The following is a 25270-nucleotide window of genomic DNA, read 5'->3' on the forward strand; positions in this document are numbered from 1 at the left end:
CTGTTTTACACAAAACACATTATTTTACCCTTGAATAGTACTTTTATAATTTAGGGGATTTGTGTCTGCCATCACATACTTAGTTCCAGATATTAATCAACATTTTGAATAAAGAATCCTGTTAAGTGCAGTCATTACCTAGGCTCTTTGAATTACGGTGTTATAACTCACAACAACTGTCCATGGCTCCTTGCAGTGGACCTTCTTCAAAATCAAGGAAGACCACGCTTGACATCCTTTTTTCCTAAGGATAGAAAATAAGCTGTTTAAAGGGCACCAATTCCACCTTTATACAGTGCACACCAAAACAAATTCAGAGCTATTAGTTTTTCCAATTCAACATCATAACTGTCTATGTAGTTCAAAGCTAGCCAGAGCCTCATGAAATTCTGCACTCCTCAAATCAGCAAAATGACAAAATAATCTAATCTCCTTAAAGTTTCTCAGTAACAAACCTCAGTATACTTATTTTTTTTTTTCTTAACCATTTTGAAGAAAAATAACACTATGTATGTAGTACAAATAAAGTGGAAAAAAAAACCTTTTACAGCAAGGCGTTCAAGAAATGTTTTCTTTGCTAAACAGTTACTGATCTACTCAGTTTAGCAATCCAGCTATACTCACCTCAGCTGCATAACAAATGCCTAACACATAAGAAACAATTGTATTTATTACACTACTTAAATGCCACAATGCATACATTCAAGTAGATGGTCCAGATAACTGCCTTCATTTAGTAGATTTCTGAGTGTCTTTGCTCTTCTCAGATGAGCCAGTTTCTACAGAACACGAACTTCCAATAACATCCTATTCACACTATCATCCTTAAATGGTGATAATGCACCACCCAGCAGGAGTCTTTACAACATAAACATGAGTTAGAAAAGGGTACTACAAACATGCACTATAAATCAGTAGTGCAAAAATCAAATAAAAGAGAGGAAAGCTCCGAAGACACAGAACTGCTCGAATGATTTTGTTACTGAACAGCATAAACTCCATTTAATATTAGGCAGCAGACTATAAGACGTTCCCAGAAAGTTTAGAAGAAAGACAGTAAGTCAGCTTTTCCTGAAAGTCGTGCATTTTCTTCATTTTGTTACTGCAGATGTAGACAAGTGCATTCTCAGTCGATTTCAGAGCCTACATTAGCTCTTCTCAACAGGAAGCAATGTTGCTAACAAAGTGGTAAATTCAGTGTTAATGAGTGGCTTCACTGCTACCACCTCGGAGGTAAAACCTTCCAGGTTCCAAGTTCCACCCATCTGTTGTGGTGTTAGGGGTTCAGAGGAAGAACAGACGCTTCCCATTTAAAGCAACCCCACTGGTAGCCCCCAAACAGCAGGGAGGCTGACTGAGAACACGGAGATTGCAGCCCTCATTATCAAATGGCTCCTGAAAACTTTTCACAGGTTTACAGGGTGAAGACAAAATCACGCTGCTCCATATACAAAAACTACGTGCACGATTGTTAAAACCTGAGTTAAAACAAGGTGCAGAGGGCACCATACAACCACCTCAAACTTCAGAGCTATCATGAACTACATCCAAAACATTACATCATGCAACCTCAAAAGAGACTCCCTTCCTTACTGTGTATTTATGGAGACTGTGAACTATTCCATATGGATCTGATTAGAAGACATCTATGGTAATATGACAGTCCCTACAGATTTCGGGCTTTGAATTAAGCCTTAGCTGCTTACCATATCGATAATATTGCTGTTACATTTTAATAGTTTTCTGCTAATTATCACATTTTTCCAGCTATTGGGGTGGTACAATCCACTATGAGGTGTGCAGGACAACAGGAGAGTTAGCATTTTTAACAGTGTATTTAAAAAAAACCATAAAGCACATTCTTAGATTTGTGAGTATTCTGATAATAGGGAGCCTAAGTGCAGAACTGAACACGCAGGAACTTGCTCAATAACAATGACTCCACACAACGCCATTACTTTTGAGAAGAACATTATTATTACTTCACTCGTGCCACTCAGGAAGCACGATATCCAGACTGAAATGCTACGTAATGCCAAACAACTTGGAAAAAAAGAAAATCAATCATTGAAACAACAAAGACTTAACGAGGAGTATACAATAATCTTTGCATGTTGGCAGCATAGTTTTATAAGTAATGCTTTCTATACCATATTAGAAACACACATTGCACTAGTTCTGTCAAAATACATGGTAATTAATCATTAGAGTACTTGAAACATAAACACCGAGATTAAACTTCAAATTTAATATTGCAAACAGTGCTTGCCACATCCTCTACCACGGCAATGCAGTTTATCCTTTATTTAAGAACATATGCATAGAAGATGAACACGAAACAGCAGAGCAAAGAAAGCCTACATAAGCACAACAATTCTAGGCTCATACCTTGGAAACACTTCAGAATTCTATTTATTTTATTTTAAAATAGAAACTATTTTTATTTAATTTTATTTATTTCTATTATTTTAGGTAAACCTAGGAGGAATGAAGCATGGTTAACAGTGTTGTTCCTGACTTAGGCGATACACTGCTTATTATAGTGGCATTATTTCATTTTCAAAAGTAAAAAACAAGCAATTATTCAGCCAATTAAACCCAATTCCAACTGATTTAATTAAGTACTTTTAAATTTACACTTTTGCTTTCTAAATATTATTTTTATTCATAAAATATCAGTTTCAAATCATAATTAGTTCTTCAGATATGAATGCCCGTGGCCAGATACTCTCAGCATCAAAAAAGTGTAAGGTCAGATCTGTCTTCAAGCTGACAGATCATCATTTAAATGCCTGAAGCTAATCTTATAGTCACAAAAATCTTGAACATCAGTATTTTTGCAAACTATCAGCACTTGCTATAACACCCTTACTTCACTACATCTTGAGGTTACTACAGAAGAAATGAGGTGATAATTGCATATTAACATAATTATTCGGTAATCCCTCTCAGCAAGCTTCCCAGGTCACTCAGTAATTCAGATTAGATGCAACCTTCCTGTCATCAAATCTATGCTGTCCACTTACTGTTCATTAAGAATTCTTTTTGATAGGAATCTACTTAATTCCATTGTTCTATGTACATTATTAATTGTATTTATTACAAGTAGGTTTATGACATTTCCAAGCTGCTATTTCATAATGACAACCTTTACTACGTAGCAGTGTCACACACCAAACTGTAGTGCCTTCCCACAACACTGGTTCATTAAAGCTTACAATGCAATGCTAAGTGCATTCCACTGCTGTCTACTAGCAGATACAGCTAGAGGTTTGTCCATTTCCATTACAATAACGCTGCTTTACAAGCATTTACAATGGACTGGAAAGGACACTGCAGGTGAAAAACTAAGTTGGAAAAATGTGGCTGAGACTGAGAAAAGCATTAAGCGCTTCTATGTGTTTTGATACTAAGTTTCTCACTGAATTCATAAATATAAACCAGTGAGCTAAAAGCACGGAGTAAGTATTAAGTATCACAGCGACTTCAGAATCATCTCCTAAATGGGTTGAATTTATTCGCTAAACTAACTGGAGAGACACACTATTTACACAGCGCTACAACGAAAGGCAGAACTGAGCTTGTCCTGTGCCAATTAACTAGTCATAAGTCAAGTTCTTTAAGCCACATATGTGAATAACCAAGGTACTTGAGATTATCCTAATATTCAAGAGACAGTAAAGGTGTTTCAGGCTGGTACTGATTCCTTTTACATTTGTTATTCCTTCAAGACTTTGTTATTAAAACATAACAAACTAACATGTCTCCACTTTTATCCAGAAGCAATGCTGAAATAAAGCTTTCTGGAATGACAGCTGATGGAACCAAAGCCACAGATTTCTGAACAACAGCTGACTAAAGCCTAAGCACACCGTGGCACCAGGCTAAGGCAGAGGATCCCTGTCTATTCCTTTAATAACTTAATCATGGCCCACTGACAAGTACTGAGTTTTTAACATCTGGAAAACAAAGACTCATACAGAACAGGAGGAAGTTGTATAAATGCTACTCAAATCAACAGGAGGGGATGAGAAAGCCAAGAAGGTTGTTTCCCAAATAGCCAGGTGTGTGAATGTAACCTCATCACACCATCTTATTTAGAGGGTACCTGGACAACACTTCACAATGCTTTAGCCTCTTCCATCTAAAACAGAAAATGTGTAGTTAACAAATGAGCTTCTTTGAAAGCCACGTGTCAGACAGTTAGAAAAAGATGTCAGAATTTTATAAACATGATTTTTGGTCTAGAATGTGTATGAGTGATACTGAAACATCCCACACCTGCAAGACAACAGTTTACAACCAAAGCAAGACTGTCTTACAATTCAGAAATCAAAAAAGAGAACACTGTTACTGCCACCAACCACCCTTAATCTTATTCCTCCAATATTGATTTGCTTGGGAAAATATACCAATTTGTCACAATGGAGCATATCACACTAAAATCCAATACTGAAATCAATAAAATAAATGAGAATACAATTCAAGTGTCAAAAGAATCAGATGTATGACTTTCAAAAATATTCTTCTAGTTTTAAGTGCTAGGGCAGCCATTTAAGACGATCTCATTGGCAGAGACTTTTCAAAGTGAAATAGATACTGCTAAAAGATGCCTGGAGTACCATGAGTAACACCACACACCAGTACATACTGGAAAGAAGCTTTGCAGAGAAGAACTTGAGGGTCCCAGTGGACAGCAAGTTCAACACGAGCAAGTAGTGTACCCTTGTGGCAAAGCAGTCCAAAGGTATCCTGGGCTGCACTTGGAGGAATGCTGCCAGCAGGCTGAGGGCAGTGATCCTTCCCCTCTAACTCAGCCCTGGCAAGACCACATCTGGAGTTCTGGGATCTGCAGCACAAGAGAGACCTGGAGCTACCGCAGAGTCTCCTGAAATGCCCTTGGGACAAGTAAGTGACTGGAGCATCTCATATGAGGAAAGGCTGATAGCACTGGGACTGTTTAGCACAAAGAGAAGACTTGGTGTCAGATATCATCCATACAGACTAAAATCATCTGAAGTATACTATCCAATCTAAGTAAAACACCAGAAGTAAATGCTATGATAATTCAGCTGGGGAACATTAAATAATACATCTTCTGAGAATACTATTATCATGAGAAATTATCTTAAAATACATATATATGATAGCTAGATTTTCCATGGAGACATACAAAAGCAAATCCTTTCAGTAGGTTAAACAAGAAATATCTTCACATCTAAAGTTTCACCAGCAACTTCTAGAAAATTTAAAACAAGGCTGCTTCCCTTTACATTACAGCTCTACAAGACCGAAGAGTTTATCTGTTCAGAAAATGTCCTTTTGAAGCCAAGTAGTGCCACCAAGTGGTGGTGAGATTCCGGATGCAAATGTAGTTACACCACCCGTAGATCCCACAGAACTAACAATATTCCCCAGTCATCTACGGACTGAAGATGTACTAAGAAAAGGTCTTCAAACTAACCAAAGCAGAACTACGTATTTTTAGTACTCCAATCCAAAACTGAATTTCAATTCAAAACAAAAAGTTTTCCTACTATTAGGTGTTTTTGTTCAGGCACGTTTTGTGAAGAGCAGCTAAAGAACTCTTTCTTCCACTACAAATACAGGCGGCATCAGCAAACTGGCTAATGACGTTTTCAATAACTCACTGCAAATCTCCAGTGATTACAACTGCACAATCACAGAGGTCTGACTTTCACTTACTTTCAAAGCTCAGCATGTAGAGACCACAGCCAGACTGGGAAGGCTTCTAGAAATCAGGATTAGCTATTTTTGATGGAAATACTTCTCAAACTCATCAACTGTACGCTGTTAGTTAGCTGTGCCAGCTGCTCCTGGGGTGTCACTCCTAAAGATCAGCAGTGAGAACTTGCACAACGCTGCCACAGATTTACAGTGCAACCTTTTGTTTCTTTTTTTTAATAGAAGATGTTAAAGCAGTTTAACTCCATTTTACTGAAATACACCCTAGAATACGGCACACTTTCCAACTTTAGGAAAAATTCTGACCTCATTTCCCATTACAGTGAAAAAAAGTAATATTTCTTTTTCTCTTTCCAGGATGTTCTGAGAGGTATCCAGCAATTTATTACGCTTTTTACTTGTTTTGGCTGACAATCATTTGCTGCACATATTTTAGTGGCATCACAAATTCTAAGATCACACCTCCTGCTGATGTAGAGACCTCCTAAAGCATGCTGTATTTCCCAATTACTAAAAGACTTCCTTAAATTAACTCTCCACTTTTACTCACTTGCTTTACAACTCTGGAGTAATAAATGACATTTAGTGGCATCCACTAATCATCACCAGCAAACTGGTTCTGATCAACCACTGTATTCTTTCAGTGACCAAAGGTAAAAAAACAAAGCTAACAAGATGGTAAATAACAGTGCTGAATAATGCAAAAAACATAATGTGCTCTTTCAGGGTAAGACAAATCTGTCAATTTGGAGAACATTATCATCCTTACTGATGAACACACAGGAAATTGTTTTTAGAAGACTTGTAGCACTATAACACTGTACATGACCAGACAAAGAGACAAAAACTCACATTTACAAACAGTAACAAAGGTTAAGGCACTTCCCTAATAACTGAGTGTTTTAAGTCGTTACTGTAAATAACACTCTTCTTAAGGTAGCCAAAATTATCTGAATAGCAACATGAAAATTGTGTAAGATTTCTGTCTGACCAAAAGAAGCATAAATCAGACACATCCAAATTTATCCCGAGCTTCTATACATATAACCTGTCCTCTTTCAACACCTGTGGTGCTATCATTCATTTCCTACTTTTTCTGTTTTTAAGTAAAGTGGTATTAAATACATTGAAGACAGCTTTGGGAAATAAGTCCTGTTCTGCCAGCTATCTCAAATACTTAAAAATTGATTTCACGCCAAAAACCATTACAGAGAAATTCAGCACAAGTATTCTCTGTAACACCTCCTGTTATGTGGAAGTGTGATCAACTATATAATTAGCATACTGAGATCAAGATTGTTTTCCTTACGTTTCCCCCATATTCAAAAGAAGATAGGGCCTCCTACGGAGCTCAGAAAGCGTGGCCTGGAACTTGAAAATCTTAAGAACAAAGATGACATTTATCTTAATAAAACACATTCATTGTTTCTAAATAGTTTCTTACTTGTGTATCTTTAACTGGCAATAAGTTTTTTGATTTCCCTGAAGTCAAGATGCCTTACTGTTTACATTTGCAATTAGGAAAGCAAACAATCTGCAACTAGCAAAGCAAAAACCCACATTCATTACTCTCAAAGAAAACCTGTATAGAAAGCATCATCAGGAAATAAATTCCTGTCAAGAGTACAACATGTTTGAGTGAACCATTAAATCACATTTTCAACTACTGCTTTAGGTGATGTGAGCTTACATGAAAGGCCAAGTCTGCATCGAGTTGTGCGATTTAAATTCATTGGTCAGAAGTATACAAGGTGCTGCAGTCACGACACCCACGAGTGGAGGCAGAAGGCATAGGCAAGTACGGATGGTTTGCATGTTTCTATCAGAACCTCAAGACCTCCCTCGAGCAGTAACAGTACCAAACATCATTATACCATTTCCATGTAGTCTTTCATTTTTTCTGTCCTCTTGTTGTGTATACAATAGGACCTCCCTCTTACCTGTTCAAACTATTGAGCTAAACTCTAAGATAATACACTAGTCAGCAGCAAGGAGAAAACTTGGGAAACCAGATCTTACTTGCTAAAGAAGCCTGCGTGTCCAACTCTGTCAAAGACCTGCCTCCACAGTAATGAGAATTTACTGAATCTGGGATCTTACCTACAGACACTCATGAAGAAACCAAGCTAAAATAGATGAAAGCAAACTGCTCTTAAGTGCATTTAATGTAACTTAATAGAGAATACATTAATCAAAGCATTCCTGTTGTAGAACACAAAGTAACATGAAGAGAAACAAAATCTGTGTTTAAATACAGCTGTCCAGACTTCCCACATGATTATTTACTAATAAAATGAGTGAAAGTTTAACACACTCCTTTGACAATGCAAAGTACATTTTCAGCACTTAGATACCAGGCAGATAATATGTAGAGAATGAAACGCACCTTAAGTACTCGTAATTGTGGTTCCCAACAGCTAACAGAACGCCACAATAGTTTTTTGATTACAACAGTTTGCAGGAAAAAAAACACCCAGCCACAACAGTTATCATAAGTTTAACTACTGGGGGAGGAGGAAGGCTGTTCCTCTTTTAGCATCACAGCACTGCACACCTGAATTTCAGCCATCAAGATTCAAGTTGCAATGCAACTAATTTTTTCACTGACTGCTTTCCTGATTGCTTAGCAGTGCTAATGGATTCAAGCAACCTGGGGAAAAAAAAAAATTCCACATACCTTTGTTTGTTTTTTCTGCATTAAGCTCTGAGATCCACTTCCACATTAAAACAAACCTGCAAAATAAAACATGAATTTAACACACCAGTAAGAAATCTACATGTACTCTAGGTTGGAAATACCAAAATTTGAGTGGTTTTCTCTCAAACACACACAATTTTCAAATAAGAGATATTGGTACTAACCTACCAAGAAGCCACATAAGTATAAAGATGCTACTAAACTAAGAAGAGAAGGAAAAAGTTGCATAGCAAGAAAAGTTCCACATTTCAGCTAGAGCTTTCAAACTCAGCTATTTTATGTTCCTACAGAGAATAAATGATTAGAAATCAAACTTTTCTGCCCTTTTCCATAAAATCTATCAAAGCACCTGAAATTAAGTGTTGGAAAGTTTTAAATACAGGCTCTCACCAGTTCCTCATTTTTCCTTCAGAAAAAGTTACCTATAATTTTAAAATGATAACCTAACCATAAAATCATAAACAGATTAACTAATCTATTTTCGGTTTTGCTCACAAATCTTCAAAAGTACTTCATAAGGAAACTTTTCACTTCCTGGTTAGAGATATCAGACTGCAGGCCATTCGGAAGAGACTGAAAGTTACTGGAGTTGTACAAAACAAGAATGGACCAAATGCAGCATCTCTGCAAACACAGTTTACTACCACTGAAGCCAAGAATACAGCTTTATAGCACAAGATGCTCATATCAAGACAAAACTCAGGAATCCATCACCAGAATTAATCTGGAAAGAGATACATTTCCTCACATACTGCCTAGGACTCCTCTCCTAACTTGGTTCATACGCAGCAGCTTTTTCAAGTCTTAGTTCCCCAGTCAGCCTCCATCGCAAAGCCATCTGTCTGAAATACAAAGGCAGACAGTAAGGAAGGATACTTCTGCCAAGTTTTTGTAGGCAATATAAACCAGCAGAAGACAAGTCTCCAGGGTCCTTCCGCAAGCCACAGGATCATTTCCTGATTACCACATAAAACTGCAACCTTTCTGCCATGTTACTGAAAAGCTACATTCCTTTCTCAATTACGTCATACTTCCCTCCACCCCCCCGATAATAATAATAAAAAAATCTAGTTTATAAGGAGCCAGTTCCTGTGCCTATAGAAGCAAAGGAATTTTTTTCAAGCAGCAGTGAAGCCCTACTAGATGTAACAGAAAGCTCAGTATCAAGTGCAGTTTAAAAACTCACAAACCAAACCTTCCGTGCACAATGAGCCAAAACTCCTTTCAGAAAAGGGGAAGGTCTGTGCAGCTTAACACTACCAAGCACCAGAACTAGCACTAAAACAGACATCTCAGTAAGCCTGTGCAATTTGGTTGGCAAAAGCCAGGCCCAGCCTAACATCTTTCACAGCAAGCAATTTTTCAGTATAATGACCCAGCCACCCTGCAAACTCATTTCACCATTGCAACAATCCTCTTATCTTCCAAAAACTGCAACTGGCCTAACACTAGCAAAAGCTGTTCTCCACACTGTTTTCATTTCTCATTCAACCGCACAGCATCTCTGCACCACAAGATCAAGCCCAGACAACTGGACATAGTAATCCAGCAGGCACAGGCCATGCTGTGCTGCTGCAGCTTTGGCATGACAACACAACACATTAGACCAAGTGCTTCAGACTGCTACAATAAAATGGCAAATCTCTCCTATACTGCCTACCTGGAGATGATCCACCCCTTTGAAAAAGCTCCAATACAAGTATTCTTGAATATAAGTACTTTTTTTGGCTCACAGGGTGCTCTTAGTGTACACAGGGAAAAAAAGTGGGATCCTGTTAAGGATTTAGTAACCACTGCACCCACAGCCCTGCCACACATCCGACAGCACTGCAGCAGCACACACATGTTTTGATGCAGGTAAGCAGCCTGCAGTGGTGGGACTCACCAGCTGTAGCCAGGATGACTGACAGCACTGAGACTCATTGCCTGTCTGCATTGCCCAGCCAACATTTCCCCATCAAAGGTCCTTCTGCTGTCAAGGAGGATTCCTCTCACTACAGCACAAACAGCTCAATCTTAACAGCAACTGCTCATTTCAAGGGTGTTGACAATTGAAATAACTGCGCACCTGGAATTCTTTCCCAGCAGATCCAAGAGAGGCTCCCCAGGGTTCCTGAGGGAAAGGCAAAATCACAAATGTTTTACCTCTCATTTTTCAAGTCTTAATTCTCATTATCAAGAAAGCAGCTATGAAGAAAATGTCTCTCCACCACGAGGTAACAAAGATAGGGCCCAAAGGGACTCAGAAGCCAGTGAGAACAGTGTACTCACCTTGAGGCCTCACCAAGGAGGGAAGTGGTCCACAACAGTGAAAGAGCCACTGCAAGAATGCTGTGCCTCTGACCACTGATATGCTGCCAGCCTCTTCTGCTAGGGCTGAGAACAGGCAGGAAGAAGCACCTAGCACAGGCAGAGATAGACAATATCTCACAGGCACCCTAATAACACCAAAGTAAAACAGGCAGACTTCAGCATCCAAAAGCACAAGCAGATCTCACTGATCAGTGAATCTGAACTAAGGCTGATGCACTGTCAGGGCCGATCACCTAAACCAGTGAAAAAAACAACAAAAACAGCATAGAAGTGCTGCTGCTTTTCGTACACCATATCAATCAGCAAAGCAGGCACAAAAAACTCTTCAGTCCATACACAGCAACCAAGACGTGTACATGGATACTGCCCAGGCAAGCACAATCACTCAAGCATGTGTGAGTCACACAGAGACAGGCGGTTCTCAAAAAGTACCTGAGGAATAAGTTAAAAATATACAAGCTACATTGTTAGAGATGACCATGCCACAGCCACTAACCAACTCTAATCTTTATGACTAGCTGGAGATCAGCTACAAAAGCTTCCTTAGTATTGCTTCTGAAAGCAGACTGCTACCGCTGCTACTTCAAAATTCAGGTGAAGAACAATTAAGGTAACAGCTTTCCACCTACAAGCAGAGCAGAAAATATTTTACCTATGACTCCTGCATTGAGCTCACAGTCATTCACAATACATAGTTTATTTTAAGATCATTCACCTGAGTTCAAATCTGATTTACTTTACAAAATTTGCCCAATTTCTCCTCTGGTCATTACAATTACACCTTATTTTCAGACTAAATATACTTCTGTCCACTTTCTCTTTAAGTTAGTAGTGTCCTGTTTTCAATAATGAAGTACCTCCTACAACAGGCCCCTTTCTGGGGAAAACCTTTGAGAAACACTAGATTGCAAAGGCCGAGGAACATCAGATTGCAGAGGTGTACAAGGAACCTTTACAGTAATCCTGATAAGGTTTTTGATGCACTTACCTACCACTCAGTCCTTATTTTTAATAGAAAAACTCTAACAGATCCTCAAGAATCGTACTTTCACATCCATCCGGGAGAATACCCTTAACTCTTTCCAGCCAGCACCTTCTCCTGGAATAGTTGCAGTCAGGAATGTAATTGAGAGAAAAGCTTTTTGTTGTTTTAAAGTAAAAGTTCTAATGTAACAGAAAACCAGCTTTCTCCTTCACAGCTCATTTTGATTATGGAGGAAGCAAGGAAGATAAAGGAACAAAGGTGAGAATAAACCGTAGCAACTACTTTTTTTGTTGGTATAAACTGGGGCTGAACAGTTCACTTCGGCAGCTTAATGCAAAAACACAGCACTAGTTTGCACCTGTGGTCCTAACCTCAAGCACTTCCTGAGATTCAGGAAATGTATTTATTTGGTTGAGACTGACAGATACATCCATCAGGACACCCTTGTCCCAGCATTAAGACATGTTACATTGACATATGGCAGAGAGAAGGTGCAGTGAAAGGGCAGAAGTTTCCTTCTACCATCTGATGCAGCTCTGGAAGTCCTCCACAAATGCACAGAAATCTAATAGATCTAATGTGGTGGATGACAAAAAGCTCCTCAAGGAACCCAGCAGCAGCTCCCACTTTTGATGCTTTTTGATATAAATTAAAACATTCTGTACCCACAAACGTACAGAACTACCATTCAGTTTATGTTAACAGCCACTCAGTGCACATAAAACAAGTGCTTGAACTTCAACACGTTCTTCTCTAAAACCAGTTCATTAATTCCCTTTGAGAATCTGTAGAAGTTATCTCAACATGTGCTATTCCAACTTTAATCAACTCAATTACAAACGCCACAATCAATTTTACCAATCATTGTTTTTGCAATAGTTGTTGCAAAGCAATACTTGCATACAGGAACTGTACAGACACCATTATCTGAAAAATTATCCGTCAGTAAAATTCAGTCAAAATCAAATGCTAAACAACCTACAAAGAATTAAGTCCTTTTACTGGAGATGCTTCTGCCTTCAAAGAGTCTTCAGTGACTGAAAGAAATAGCAAGCAAGGCACTGAAAGAGAGAAGAGTGTCTCCAGCATTTTCCATCTCCTGTTAGACTTTGAGTTATATATGAAAAAACAGTTCAAAAAATCCCAACCCTTACAGTTCTTCCTTTGTCTTATCCAGCACAGCAAAAAGCACACGCGCGGTTCCCAAAGCTGTGGTGGGGTGTTCACGTGGAACCGTTGATCTCATTTTTCTACTGAGAAGAAGTTTTGCTTTTTGACAACACCCCCATATGGGACGGTGAAGCACTTCAAGGAGAAGTATGACAGCGCAGGAGACGAACACAACTGATGATACTTCAGAGGGAAGCTGTTTCAGTCCAAACAAGCAGATTACAAGCAGATGAATGTAACATCAATTGGACTATCACAGTGGGAAAAAAGTTGTCAGAGAGAATAACCTGAGTCAAGAAAAAAGAGCTTGTGTTTTATCATCAGTCAAGTCAAATGACAAATTTAATTACTATTTCAAAAATCTCTATTACTTAAATAAGAAAAAAGAGGAAAAGCTCTCAGAGGGAAAAATATTCTAGGTAGACTGGGGTTTGGACTAATGGAACAACTATCAGTTAAAAAGGCTACTTTTCATCTTCATCTCTATACAGACAGAAGTAGGCGTTTAAAGATGCATACAACAGGCACACAGTCAGGACGGAAAGGTATCTGCAGAGAAGCAAGGGAAAAGAACAAAAAGCAGATACATTTAAGACCTGTCTGCTTTGAACATACATTATCCAGTAAGCAAGTATATGATAACCAATAAATTAATGCATCATAGAAGCAAACTAAAGGATCAGTTTAAAGAACTTCTGGCTCTTCAGAAAGAATATTAATATATTGTTGCTAAAGGTTACTTCTCACTGCAGCTTCCCCACCAGCTAAGGTTAGCTGCGATATCCTATGTACTGTTGATATTCAGTCCGTCAGGATACAGCTAAATCAAATGGCACTCCTCACAACGATAGTTACCATAACATACACAATAAACTGCAGAGCAGCAATTTCCCTTCTTTCTGTAGAACTCCACCAGTTTAAACTGCAAATCAATATACTCTCAGCATAGCAGACATCTGTAAGTTTTCTGTCACCCTTCAGTCCATTTACCATGACCACACGAACCAGCTTTTGATTTCCTGCCATTATATACCTTGAACATAACAGCTTCTCTCAAGCAGGAAAAGCCTAAAGCAGTGTGACATCATCTCTCTGATTCACTCCACATTACTGACACTGCACATAACCTTGGCATCATCCTTGACATTGCACACTTCTCTCATCATTATACTGTCAGCAAAATCTCTGCAATACATTACCTGTGCAGTAACTACCTCAGCCCTTCAGCTCTGGAACTCCTCCAGTCTGAATTACTGCATGTTCCTTTGCTATATAATCACACAAGCTTTATATACACAGCACACCCAAATACAGGGACGTGCCTTTTCCAACTGCACGAACGCACTCCAGAACACAGACACAGTCACATGAAACCGTGTCTACTGTACAGAAATCAGTCGTGGAATTTTAGTTCAAGTTTGCACACTCAGTTTCTCAGTTGGAAATAAGCAATGATAAATCCAAAGCACAAAGCACTCGCTGAAGTTCTTCTCTAAGTTAACAAGGGCCTTAACTTGAACGCATGCTTTTTATTTTTTAAATATCAGAGGCAGCACGTTCCATTCACTCATCTTAAGAAAATACCCTGTTCCACTTCCAAGTTCATTTCTAAAGTAACAATGGTTCTCTTTTCCACCAAGCCCCCTGAATTTCAATAAAACATAGAGGCAAAGCTGTACGTAAGAGCCACAAAGTGTTCAAGCCTTGTGTATACCAAATTGGTGCATCCTTTTCAGTGTAACAAAGAGCAACAACCACTACCCAAATGACTGTTCCTACATACCAAACGTTTTTCTACAGCCTTGAAAATTGCAATTCATATATCCAGCACACGTCTGAGATGCAGTAAATGAGACAGGACTCCACCGAAAGGAGTCAGAAGGCTGTTTTGTATGAGACAGTACACGGGTGGAGTAAGATTGTCCCAATACGAACACTACAGAAGTACATTCAAAGTAAGCACATGTGGGATCTGACACACTATACAATGCATTCCACACACAATGGACTTGGATGGAGAGCAGACAGTTACCAATGTATACCCACTCCCAGACCACCACCTGTGAGACCCAGTGCATCAACCTGTTTTCACACATTCACTGCACTTCACACATCTCTTTCCTGACTGACCTCTTCCTTACACATCTTCAAAATTCTCCAATGTAACTGAGCTCTTCTCAATTAGAGAAAAATGTGCAAATTTTACTACAGAACACCTATGTCGAGAGCCCTGTGAAATAAAATATAATGCAGAGATGCATAGATTACACTTAAATAAGAGCCTTCCTTATTTTTAAATCTTCAATTAGGATGCCAGTTTTGTCATTTCCTAATTTTAACTCAAGATAGTGAAGTATTTGAAACAACAAGAGAAAACAAGGACGTTTCCAACGTTATTAATGCACACTAAATTCATGAGAGTATTATGAGGGGCTCTCCAAAAGCAGTGCCTCATATTTTACTATGTCAGCACATGATGTCAGAGGCATATGTTGGAGGTACAGCAGTAGAGGCCAAACTGTCCCACCAATGTCCCATTATGTGTTGCTGCCGTGTGACAGCTGGTGGCAGAAGGGCACCCTGACAGAAAGGAGTCTGACGTGGAAGTGCACATGAAGCAAAGGGGTGTCAGTGAACTCCGCTATGTGGAAAAAATGGCACCTACTGACATTCATCTATGCTTGTTGAACACCGATGGAAACCAACCAGTAGACGTGAGCGCAATGAGGCAGTGAGTGGTGCGTTTAAGCAGTGGCCACAGTGGGTTTCCTCCACTGGAGCAGACTGCTCTAAGTGCAGCACACAGGCTCTTTTCACTGCTGGTGAAAATGCACAGCTACCTGTGGGGACTATGTTGGGAAATAGTGTTCTGTAGCTGAGAATTTGCTCTATCAAATATTGTTATTGTGCTCTTTCCATCTGTTGCAGTTTCCACGGAAATAAATAGAACAGAATAATAAATAAATAATTCAGAACAACCTATGTAGTTTTCTATTAAACTTACTACTGAGATCACTCACTCTGTACTTTATCTTCCTGCAAATTGTTTCAGGAACAACAAATTTATCAGTACAATTGAAAACCATTAAGTAATTTATTTTTCTAATAGAAAAAACATTCACTACAAATTAGTCTTTCCAATAAATAGATAAATATTCTAAAACAAGATATTAATGGCTATTGTCAGGCTTCCAAGTGGATTTAAATCTACTCTCAATAAGGTTCTTTCTACCTAGGAGCAGCATCTCACACAACACACCTAACATGATCACAGAATCACAGAATCACAGAATCACAGAATTTATTATGAAAGCAGCACATTAATAGTCAAGCCATGTTGTTACTGTAGCAACAATGATTTCGGGTAGCCATTTTCTTCTCAGCTTTAGTGCTTTTCTGACACCAACACCTCTTATTACAAACTCTGTTTAAACCCCAAGGCAGCAAATCACTCAAGTTTTCTCTCTGGCTACACACTTGACAATATCTCACTCCAGACTACTTTCTTTAGTCACATGTACCTCTCTAACAGTGTTCTCTACAACTGTACTCTGTGCAAATTCATTTACATTAATCAAAAGAGCATAGCAGTGTACTTTTCAAACAACTGCATTTAAGAGACTTAACAGTTCGTAGGACGCTGGAAACAAGACCAGCAATGTAATTATTTTAACCCATGGGCTGTAGGGACACAGTCCGGTATGAGGTTACTCAGGCAGCAGTGTGCTTTCCATCCTTACAGGAGCAACCACTGAAAATCCCCTCTCAGAAGAGATTACAAAATCAAAGCAGGAGCTGTAGCCAAAAGGAGTTTCTTAGTAGATTCCCGTCTCCCTGGATTTTCTGTTTAGAAAACCTGAGACAAAAGTAGTGTGTGCATCCACTTACAACTCCTTCTCAACACTTTTGCAGTCTTAAAAATGACAAAACCTGCAACACTTTCCTTGCTTTCTTAAGACTGCAATACTGTTTCCATGTAGTTCAAATCCTGCCACAGGTGAGCTGTTCCCCAGGGCCCACCCAGCCTGGCCTTGAGTGCCTCCAGGGATGGGGCACCCACAGCTTCCCTGGGATATGCCGGTACCTCACCACCCTCACAGAGAAGGATTTCTTCCTAATATCTGATCTATCTCTCCCCTCTTTTAGTTTAAAGCCATCCCCCTTGCTCTTCCAAAACACTCACCAATAAAAGGTTTCCCTCCAGCTTCCCTGTCCCACCTAAAATACTGGGAGGCTGCTACATGGTCTCCCCAGAGCCATCTTTTCTCCAGGCTGAACGACTCCAGCTCCTCCAGTTTCTCTTCACAGAGAGGTATTTCAGCTCCCTAATTTCCACTCCCTTCTCAAAAAAACCCTTCTTCTCATGACACTTTCAAAGCAAGCAAACAGTGGTGGGAGAGCACTAATAAGAAAGAGGGAGAGCACTCCCTTTATAACAGTAATGGAAGAAAAGACTAAATGAGCATCTCTGAAAGTTGACAACCTCCAGCAGAGGACAGAGCAGACACTCTGGAGCATTAGAGTCCATTAGCACCACAGCTGGCTCCCACAGAGACTGCTCATTGGAGGGCCAAGCTGCCACTGTAAGCAATGTTCAAGGAAAGAGACAACTACATAAAACAATCACCTAAATACATATATTCCGATACCAGCAGTCTTCCTGCAATAGTTTTATCCAAATAAAATATATATTTAAAAACATGTTTTATACAGTAGGATTCAACTAATGCTCATCAGATTTGAAATGAAGATACAAAATACTTTGCTTTCTACATTCCATCCCTTAGGATATATGAAAGACCACTCTGAGGAGTCACACATGAGCAGTGTAAAGCTTCCATTTCACAGGAGGCTGCTTTATGAAGACAGAGGATTGACCAGGGTGACTGGGATCTTGAGAAACCTTATCTGGTGGAAGGTGTCCTGCTTGTGGCAGGGAGGGTGGACTGATATGCCTTTCAATTCAAACCACTCTGTCATTTTACAGCAGGTGCTGCAAATGCTTTTCCAAGTAAGTAAAACCCCATTCCTCATTGAGCTACTCGATGCTTACTCTTGGTCTGGCAGCACTTCAAGCTTCCAACACTGTCCATCACTTACATAAACGACACTCTCTTCAAACTCTCAGCCTTTAGGTGTCAGTGGAGCCTTGCCTCCCTTCATTTGTATATACCAAGAATACTGGGTTTCTCTGCACTGTTTTGGCACGCATTTGGCCTACTTTCCACTGCCAAGCGATACAGGTGCACAGCCAAAAAACTGAGCCAGCACCTACAGTCAAAAGGTCACAACATACCTGGCATGATGCACAGAAGAAAAACCATTATAGTCTGAGTGTTTGGCCACTCATCTTCACCTCCTTAAATATTCCATTACAGTCACAAGACAAACATCGCTACTCATATGAAATACTGACCTCATGATATAAGTGCTCCATCATATGACAGATTACAGCAACGAATTACTCTATTTCTGCCTACAGAAATCCATCCTTCTGGTATGCTCCTCAAGTGGTAAAACTTGCAGAAAAGACAAAGGCAGAAAGCAAACCACACCAGTTATGCTTATCTGTGCACAGCCAGCCTGCTGGCTGCAGTTAGGCACTTGGTCTGGTTGGGGCTTAATAATAAAATACACTTCCTTGTTATTGTTCTGGTATACAGCCATCTAACTTCACTTTTCCTAATGAAAACACATTTTCCAACCAAATTTCCTACAGTAGCTCAAGGAACAAAAGAGACACGAGACCACACTCTAAGCCTATTTTATAGGCTTTACATTGGGTTACAGCAGACCACAGAACTGAATTTGTAGTGGCTAAGGCTGCATACAGTCATCATTACAAAGCATCAATACATTTGGCACAAATTACATGGATAACCATGGAAACTTTGCCAGTGGTTTTGCACACCCACAATTAAAAGAGATCTGATAATACTTCTTGCAAACAATTCATACATATTAACTAATACATCCTCGAATCACTGGAAGTTTTATAAACATACACATTTAGATTTGCAAGTTCAGCTCCACTGTTTCATATTTGTTTTCATCTAGAACACTGCAGAAACTACAAGCAAGGCTAAATGCTCAGAGAATATCTACAAATCCCTGCCTGTAGCAGGGGGTTGGAAACAGACAGTCTTAAAGGTCCCTTCCAACCCAAACCATTCTATGAAATGCAAATTATTCTGGTTTAAATGCATGAGAGAGGAACTCTGCCTTAATATTACATACAACATAGAGGAGCAGACTTCACCAGAGCAATTCTAACAGAAATGCTTAGAACTGGATCGCTTCCTATTTACTCAACTTTAAGCAACAAAGAAAATAAGAGCCAAGAATTAAACACACTCCCGAATTTCCTAGATTCGCAAAAGCAAATTCAAAGGACAACTAAAGCAGAAAATGAAGGAAATTACAGCAAAGAAGAGTGAAATCCCTCCAAAAACTAGACTTGGAAATACCCTCCCCAAACCTATTCCTTGACTACATTAGCCTATCAGAAAGTTGCCAGGGATTCACAATATTCAGAGGAAAACAATATGATATTTGTGTCCTTTTTTCTTTTTTTAAATGACATATGTGTTGTCATAAACCACTCAGATTCATACTGAGGACAAAACTGAAGGAAAGGGGGGTTTGACTTTGGCGTTCTTTGGTTTTTTTAGTCAACTGGAAGCACTGCCCTATTAAAAACAAAGTGTGAATTCTGAATTAAAGCAGTGGTAACAAAAGGTTATGCTTCATAGTGGTACTTTAATATTTATGCATTCTTTCTAAGTTGTTGATTAAGATCATACACCTTTGATTTTCACATCTGAATAACAAAAATCTCCTTCAAGATGAGGAAGAAATGCTAATGAATTAATAGTGACAGAAGTCATGAAGAAAAAGGACAACATTAAGCCTCTTCCTGCTGCAAATGGCATTTCAGATGACTTACTGTAGAAAAAGGAGAAAAATAAAAAAGATAAAACTATTTGGAAGAATAAAAGCTTGTAGGGAGATAATTTTGAATAAAATTACCCTGGTCCCTAAAATAAATATTACTAAGCTGGCAGATTTTGTTTTAAGACTGTGGAAACTGCAATCCAAAGGACCACTTCCAATTCTTCCTCTTTGGTATTTTTACATCTCCTGAAAATGGTAGGCAGCAGCACGGCTCGCAATCAGCTTACTAGGTGAACCTAAAGCTAAGTTTATTTGAAACACATTAAATACAATTTCAACTAAAGCAGTGCCCTACATCCCAAATATCAGAAGGATCATGTCACAGAAACTGAACAAACCCCCTTTTCTTTAAACAGTTTAACAAGCCAAAACCAAACAATTCCCCATTAACGCTCCAAACGCTATTAGGAAGTTTTCAGCTGGAACACTGCAGTACAAACCCATCCTTCTAATACTCTCACGCGTTTTGCTGGATTTCTGAGGAGACCACAGAACTTGCACATCCTCCCAATTTTTCTAAATGCCAACAAATAATCCTAGCCAGGATACTAATTTACAACTTCGCACCTCGCTCTTAGGTTGGAAAAAAACAGGATTTGAATTGCTTGTCTCTATAGGAATGTTTACAAAGATCTATGTGGATAGATAAGAGGAACATGGACACACGACTCCTGAAATGATCACAAAAACCAACATCTCAATTTTATTTTTGTTTTTAAATGACACCTTGCTATAGTACGGCCTGCATACCTCCCTCTCTGTTCACCCGTGTTAGGCCTCCAGTAGGCTCAGAAATGCAAAATTAATGAATTTTTATGTAACTGAACAATGAAATCAACCCATCTCAAGACAAACAAACCTTACAGAATTATGAATCAAGAGCTGAGATGCAGAAAACAAGAGCGTTACTACACTTCTCAATTCCCACGACCCATTTCAACATTTAAAGAGCCATCTGTGTTGAAAGATCTCTTTCAAGAAGGCTGCAATCATTTTTTCTCTTGAGGATCAAAATGGGAGAGCTTTTCCTCTTTTAGACACTTCTAAAAATGAGTTATCGCTGTACCTGTGCGGTATTTTTGGAAATAGTAGGACACTTCTGTTATACAGTAACTCAAATGGTTTCTCCCAAGGAGCTCTTCTATTTTTGGCTCCTCTCCTTCTGCAGAAGAAATAAATAATGCCTGTTAACACACATTTCTACTGGTACAATAGCAAGCAGCAAAAACACTCTTTCAATCACAGCAGAGTGGTAAAACTGGAAAAGATTTTTATGGGCAAGCTGCCCTCCTCTCCAAACCTTATACACACCAGGAAAGGAAAGGGACCCTCTAATCCACAGTTTCTATCACACGCACAGCAGTCTCACCACCCAAAAAGTCTGGGAACAGATGCCGGTATTTTACAGGAACACACAGAAAAGGTCCATGAGAATCACTGCTGAAGCAGCTCATGTAAACGCCTGTCATTTCCCATCACTACGTGTGTCACCATCATCTAGCACATTCAAGGCTTTATAAGGACATGGACACAAGTGCTAGTCCAAAGTCCCTAACAAGCCAGACAAAATAGCCTTCTGAGGCTTCTCCAAAACAAAGATGTAGGAATTTCTAATATGCTACCTTTAGTGTCTTCTTTATGTACCACACAAGCAACAATTCCACCTCAGATTCACCTACGCAGCAGTTTGCATATGAGGCAAAGAGAACTCTTACCCACTCTGTAATTGCGCCAAAGCCTCTGAGGCTGCTGCTCACAGCTCATCTCCCAGCACCTATCCTCTGTGCTTTTCCCCAGGAAAAGAAACTTGTCCTAATTTTTATCAATTAGTAAGTACCCGAGAAGGAGGCAATAACTGGTGTTTTGTTTGCAAAATAACAGAAGACAAAGAAGTGCTTTTGCAGTACTTTCAGAGCTCTAACCTCTTGTATAGGTTTCATGCATTGCAGTTGCTTTCGCTACATGCAACAGGTTTTTGGCTTTTAAAGCGTTGTTCAAGACAAGACTGACTTCTATCATGCCTACACATACATGAAAATCTAGGAAGATCTAGAAAAAACACAAACAAAAAGTCAGCAGGAAGGATGAGTACCCGCTGCACAGCCAGCTGCGGAGCTGGCGCTTCCCACTCACCGACAGCACAAACACTCTGGGTTTTCCCACAGAAGATATGTTCACAACTACTGCACAAAACCCAGCCCTCCTGTGGGAAGAAACAAAGTTATTTACACCACAACTTTTTGAGCAAAAATGTATGAAAATATACATGAAAATATACTTCTAATAGCAACTCAACTTAGAGCAAACAACAAGAAAAAAAGCTTTCATAAGAATTATAATACTCCCTCTTTCCTCCATGACAGTTATCAGAGGGGCACAGAAACCAAAGTCTTCACTGAAGACTCCCTAAGAGCAGCTACAGTTACTGTGCAAATGAAATAATCATAGATACTGTAAACTCTTCTATAAACTACAAGCACTGTTTTGGTGCATGGAAACCTAGTTAAAGGATTAACATTTTATACCTTTCCTGCCGCTTTGACTGAAAAACCATTTATTTTTAATACAAAGATAATAGTAGAGATAGTGTTTGAACCTCTGCAGCCATGAAGCTGCTGCTTATGCCTGGGTATGAAGATGAAGAAAGATACGAGCAGCAAACACTATAAACATTAAGGGCTTTTGTAAAAAGAGAAAGTCGAGAATTACTTCAAACTGGCTAACAATGCTGCTAGAAAAGCTGTGTAAAACAGAAGCAAACAGCAGAAATACTCAGAGGACTGACACCAGAAGCATAAAGCTAAATATGGGGAAAAAAAGAAAAAAAGGAGGAAGACAGCAACCTATCAAGTAGAATAGGCAAAACCAAAACCTAACCAAACAAAACCAAGCCACCCCCCACCAGCCTGCTGCCTGTAGCCAGACAAGAAACAGATGCCTGCCACTTCCTACCAGCAGCACAGAGCCATTACAGCACTGCAGACAGAAGCAACAGTTTTCCCAAAGCAGCCCTCTGACCTCCTGCTGGATGTCTGCACTGGAAAGGAATCTGGAGCGGAATGCCCACCGCTGTCACCCTGAAGAAGCACAACTGGAAAGGTAGATGGGATGAAGCACAGCTCACTATTCAGCAGACAGGCAGGAAGTGTTCAGTTGCTACTCTGCAACATTACAATGATCACATAGTAAACAATTCCTCGCTCTTCACAAGTTAAAAAAGGAAAGATCAGGCAAAAGGTTGTAAATAAAGTATTTAAGGCTATACAAGACCTATAATTTGCATCTTGCTTTGCTTATGTTCTACCACTCTGCTGGCGAACACATTCTTACACTAAAGCACCTGGAATTCCCTCAAAACACAATGTGTCTTCAACTGCAAAGTTTGTGCAAAACAGAACGTATCTGACTCGCCATGTTAGTCATACAAAATCATTACTACACACTGACAACAGGCCTGCAATGCTCCCAAGCCCAGCAATCTGACCTTTGTTCTGAGTTAGGCAGACTTTGTACCCTCTGGATTAAGCTTCAAGAAATACTAAAATTCTAAATAAGTCATCCTTCTTCAACTGATCAATTACATGTAAGACTAAGCACTCACTGTCAATTAGTGATAACACTAGCGAGAGATCTATCTTTCCCAGTAGCTGGGCTTAGCCACCTCTAAGAACAGCAACTCCCTACCAACAGCAATCACCCCTGCTGGAGGAAGCGCGCTCTGTAGTCCCAAGCTTGATAAGAAACAGCCAGTTAATGTTTAGCGTAACAAAAACAAGACGTTGCACACTCACTGTTAATTCACCATCTTCTCCCCTTCAACCTCACTGGCAGCTTCAGGGCGTTGCAGCAACAACTTCTCAAGCTAACAGCTGCTCGGTGCGGCCGGACAGTGACAGAAGCAGCACAATGAGATACTTTTACTTGCTTTTGCTTCCCCCCTTACTTTGGAATTTTTGAAAGCTTGTTCTCCTTCAGATTTCTGAGTGAATACAGCAGAATTACGGGTAGACTTTACCCCAGGATTAAACGCGCGCTGCATCGCACGCAAGGTAACATGACTGATCCTGTGACCATCGTGTTCTCTCCATTTCTTTAAATGCACATTCCAAGTCTGTGCACACTCATTACGTGGCCCTTCTTGACAGACAGCTGCGACTTACAGAAACCGTACAGAAACAGTATTACTGTGTTGCAGACATGCACCGGATTGGGGTCCATTTCAGATGATTTCAGCTGTGAGGGAAATCCCAGTGTCTATTTCACATCCTCATACAGCAGAAAGAAGCCTTTTCTACAATGCAGTGAACAACGTGGGCATGACAGTTACCCATCCCTGCTTGTGTGAATTCTCTGCTATTAGTTGACACAAGTTTTGATTTAAGAGACACACTGCATACAGGCATAAAAGACTTTTTCTTTAAGTAAGCATTAAAAGGGTGTTTTTCTGACCACAAACTACGTGGGAATCTTTAACCTAGTTAGCCCAGTAGTACCTACATGCAGCGTATCAAACAAAATGACTGGCATTCATAGTTTCCTTGGGTACCGCAAGCTCTTTTGCCAGCAGCTGTATAAGTTTGCATCTACATCCCAAAAAAGCAGCAAGGAAAAAGGCTCACTATCAAAAATCTGCTTCTTTTCAGAGTGCTCAGGAGGATAAATGAACATATTTTGAGAGAAGGAAGACTTGTTTTGCTTTGTTTTAACAGGAATTTCTTCACGCTCTCAAGTTGTTTGCACACAAATTCCAGCTGAAGGAATCATGCTTTGGAGGCTCTGCCAGCCTAAATCAGTTAACAAGTCAATGTGAGTGCAGCTTTGTGCAGATATAACCTCATTTTACTAAATGTTTTCACCCATCTCTCAATACACAGTACAGAATACCAAAACATACAGCACATAGGGAATCACTTCAGTTTGGCTTAAAATAGCCATAGCATTGAGTGAGGCATTTGGTATGGAAATAACAGAGGGAATTAAAAGCAATAATCTCAACAGGTAGCAACTAAAAGCAACATCATTTTATGGTTGCAGAACTCAAAAAGCTGTTATAAAATATAAATAACATGCTGACAGCGAGCTCCCAACTGGCCAAACCAACCGGGCCGGTCTGCGACATCTCAGAGAGCCTTCAGCCAAACCAACCTCGGGGGAACTGCAAAGCAAGTGGCACGACTACAGCGCATTCTGTCCAGTTTTCACTGCTGAGATCTTGTGCAAGCTGGTAAAAAACCTGGAACTGTTCAAGGTGAACAGAGATATGTAAGCCTGTATATGCTTTATGACCAAGAAGATTCTTATTCTCTTTCTACTTGTTTTCTGCAGAAGGCTCTACAAATAGGAGGTTTGTGCACAAGTAGGTTGTGCAAACACATACAAGTGTAAGCACAAACCATCCCATAGGAAACTCCCCTGGCAACCCAAGTGTCCATACTGAAAATCGG

The 25270-nt window shown here is 39.6% G+C and overlaps 1 protein-coding gene across 12 annotated transcripts in view; it reads right to left on the minus strand.

The window, feature by feature from the left end:
• The window catches only part of ZNF644 (zinc finger protein 644), a 71685-nt gene that overhangs the window by 20416 nt on the left and 25999 nt on the right, over positions 1-25270 (minus strand). For 10 of the 12 annotated variants that reach the window (XM_072342714.1, XM_072342704.1, XM_072342705.1 and 7 more), the window contains exons 2-3: positions 8384-8439; positions 139-244 (exon numbers count right to left, since the gene is read on the minus strand). The gene's annotated coding sequence lies outside the window, so the exon portion shown is untranslated. Of the gene's footprint in view, positions 1-138; positions 245-8383; positions 8440-10472; positions 10518-10675; positions 10832-20892; positions 20949-25270 lie in introns of those variants that run through there. The other 2 variants (XM_072342706.1, XM_072342707.1) reach the window with 2 other exon arrangements.

This window comes from Excalfactoria chinensis, chromosome 8 (assembly GCF_039878825.1).
Source record: "Excalfactoria chinensis isolate bCotChi1 chromosome 8, bCotChi1.hap2, whole genome shotgun sequence".
NCBI classification, from domain to species: domain Eukaryota; kingdom Metazoa; phylum Chordata; class Aves; order Galliformes; family Phasianidae; genus Excalfactoria; species Excalfactoria chinensis.